The 3,054-nt window shown below is 45.8% G+C and overlaps 1 long non-coding RNA gene across 1 annotated transcript in view; it reads left to right on the top strand.

The window, feature by feature from the left end:
- The window catches only part of LOC108448620, a 4,180-nt gene extending 4,080 nt beyond the window's left edge, over positions 1-100 (top strand). Inside the window, exon 3 of the long non-coding RNA XR_001864575.1 lies at positions 3-100. This is a non-coding gene — a long non-coding RNA (uncharacterized LOC108448620). The remainder of the gene's footprint in view (positions 1-2) is intronic.
- Positions 101-3,054: the final 2,954 nt, after the last annotated feature.

Here is a 3,054-nt window from a genome sequence, read left to right as displayed (position 1 = left end):
AGCAGGAATTCATCTGGAAAAGGCAATTAGCAGAGGTTAATTTGCACGGCATCAGAGCTGGTCATTTTTGCCTTTTTCTGAGAAAAAAAAAGTGAGGGGGTTAGGATATAAAAGTCAGCATCCTTACCAAAGCTATTAAGATAATTAAATAGTGCTTTTTCTCTGCACTTCTCTGCTTTGTTCCTTGCACCCTCTCAGAATCTTCACTGACTTGAAGCTTTCCATGAAGCTGATTGCAATTCCGAGAATTTCAACTTTCAAACACTTTTTTTCATTGCCTTCCTTTTTTGGTTTGTTTCTCGAAAAATCATTTTCCTCTTCAATCTTCAGCACTGTTATTTTCAACCAATTCTAAGAATAGTTAGAAGGCTGCTGAATTCTAAACCCCAGTAGCATTTCCAGGAAAAGCAGGGAATATTTTAAGGCATAAATCATCTCTCACCAGCTCCAGGGGTTTTTGGTTGTTGTTCATACACAAATCCTGATGCCAGTATAAGCAGGGCTGCCTCAGAGAAAAGACTTTCCTTGCACTCAGCCTAAGGAACGTTTGTGTCAATTTAGAAATAAATGTGTAATTGAGATGATTTTATGATGACCTGTGATCACATCCCTGGTGCCAACAAGAACTCAAAGGCCAGAGCATGGTGAAGCCAATGGAAAAATTACCCTTGTTTTCAGTGTTCTATGGATCAACCCTTAAACTTTAATCTTTCAGAGACACAAATGGATGTTTAATTTATCACCCAGCCCAAGGGATCTAAGAAATGCTTCAGGGCAAGTGACTGTTGAGTGCTTTAAGTGAGCCCCAGGAGAACAGCACCTGCAGGAATTTTCCTCTCAAAAATGCTGCTGCATTATCCCCTGGCTGCCAGATTTGTTTGCATCCTGCTGCAGCACTGTGAGGAATAACAGGACTTATCCACAGGGTATTAAATAAATAGGAAGAGGAAGCAGAAGCATAATCCATTTCATCTCTCTTAAAATAGAAGCAGCAAAAAACCTTCTACTGAGTTGTCCAAGACAGCATAATGACATCTTTATATTCAACTAAAATTTATGATTCCCTAAAAAGAGATTGAGATCGGGTGCAGTGATTGAATCGAGAGTTTTGGTGATAGGCTGAAAGGTCTGAAACCAGTTTTGCCAATTTATAATTTATCGACTTGATCAAAAGAGTAAACTAGCAATCTAGATCTCTTCAAACCCCAAGCACAGACTCTGATTAGTTTTAAGCGTTAATTCACTCTCCCCACAGAGATGTCACTGGAAGGACTTCATACCACAAAAACCACACAAAGAAGGACATCAAGCAAATAACGGCGTGTGCTCAGTATGAGAAAAGACAACTATTTATTTAGCACAGCGAGTTCAGTCATTTAAGCCTTCTGCTTCGACAGATTTGGGGCTGAGAGAGGGGGATTTGCTCCCTCGGCCTGGTGCTCGCTGGACATTTTTGGCTCAGAACGAAAGCACTGCACAGCCTGGCACAGTAAGGCAGGAAAGGAGGTGTTTGCAAGTCAGGGCTGCGGCGCACTGTGGCATCTACACTGGATCTGCCCAGCTCAACACTAGACTCACACTTGGAAAAGCGCTACAGCACAGTCCAGGATACTCTAAAAGTGCCTCATTTTAAAGCAAAGAGCCCACATGACTATCCAGGGAGGGGAGCAGGGGCTCGGGGCTCTGAGCACGACGGGCACACCACACACTCAGAACTTCACCAGCCAGACATTCCTTGCACTGAGGAGAAACCAGGAGCGGAAAGGAATTCAGGAGCTGCATGGCGTGGTGGGAATGGCACAGAGAAGACATCACAGACACTTGGTGTGAATGCAGGGAACAAAGGAAGGGGCATCTCCAGCTTGGATTCTCTCCCCCGCCAGACTGCAATATACGACACAAAGGTTTGTACACACACACACGCAGGATGTGCTTCAAGGCAGGGCGGTGCACACACACACACACAGACAGGCGTTTTCCAAACCAAACTGCCAAAGAGGTGGGTTCCAGGTGCTGAACCTGGACAGCAGACTGCTAAGTGAACATAGGAAGTGGAAAATCCCTTGGGAACTGGACACACTACGTTCAAAAATCCCTTTCAAACAGGACATACCAGGTTTGCTGTGCAGGGAGGGCTCGAATGAGCGACATGCCCAGATGAGGAGCCGCAGCCCCATCGCCACCTCTGTGGTGTTTCTGGATGAAACTGGTGGCCTTGCATCCGAGTGCTCTAAGGGCAGGCAGGGTTTGGAGATGGAGAAAAGGTTAAGGCCATTGGCTGAGAACTGTTTTTCCCCTCTTCTGTTGCCAAAGGTGAAGACAAGGAAATAAACATTTTAGAAAGTAAAACTGGAGACTCGAGTAAAGCAAGTGCTTCATTTTCCTCCCTCGATCTATCTATGCTGGTCAGGGCAGAATAGATAGATGCTGTGCCTAATGTCACACACTGCAAAAACAATCCTAGGCCAGAGCTGAGAGGGAGGGAGGGGACAGGAAAGGTAGAAATATCTCTTGAAAACAGACGTCACTGTCTGAAATCACCACCCTACTTGGCAAAACGTGAACCGGAGCAGGAGGGGGTGATTTCCTTTCCTTCTGAGCAATGTAAGCTAAACTTCCTGTGAAAATTTCCCTGCAAAGTTGTGCTTCAGAGATCTGAGGGGAGAAGAGGACCCTTCTGCTTCTAACCCTTCCCCAGGCTGTAAGTGACACACTGCTGCTGGTAGACACATCCACAGTTCATGCCAAGAGTGCTTTAGGCTACCAGGATCTCACCTGGAGCTGTAGCCCTGTTTCCCAAAACTCCTGTGAGCCCAACACACCCACCCTTGTCTCTGTGCTGGCAAAAGTGGAGGTATCAACCTCCTGCTGCACCAGGACATGGCATCTGATATTCCCAGAGGCCATGCACCTTCGGGAATATTTTCTGAGCCCACCATAGGAATAGTCATGCATTCCAAGACCATGTGCATTCAGCAAGTCAGATTTGGAGGTAAGTAAGACAGATATGACCCAAGAGAATTGCCCGGTCATGTTATGGTCGGGTTATACCCC

Source organism: Corvus brachyrhynchos, unplaced genomic scaffold (genome assembly GCF_000691975.1).
Source record: "Corvus brachyrhynchos isolate BGI_N302 unplaced genomic scaffold, ASM69197v1 scaffold1118, whole genome shotgun sequence".
NCBI classification, from domain to species: Eukaryota; Metazoa; Chordata; class Aves; order Passeriformes; family Corvidae; genus Corvus; species Corvus brachyrhynchos.
Note: the sequence above shows the minus strand (reverse complement) of the source record. Positions and strands in the feature narration are given on the sequence as shown.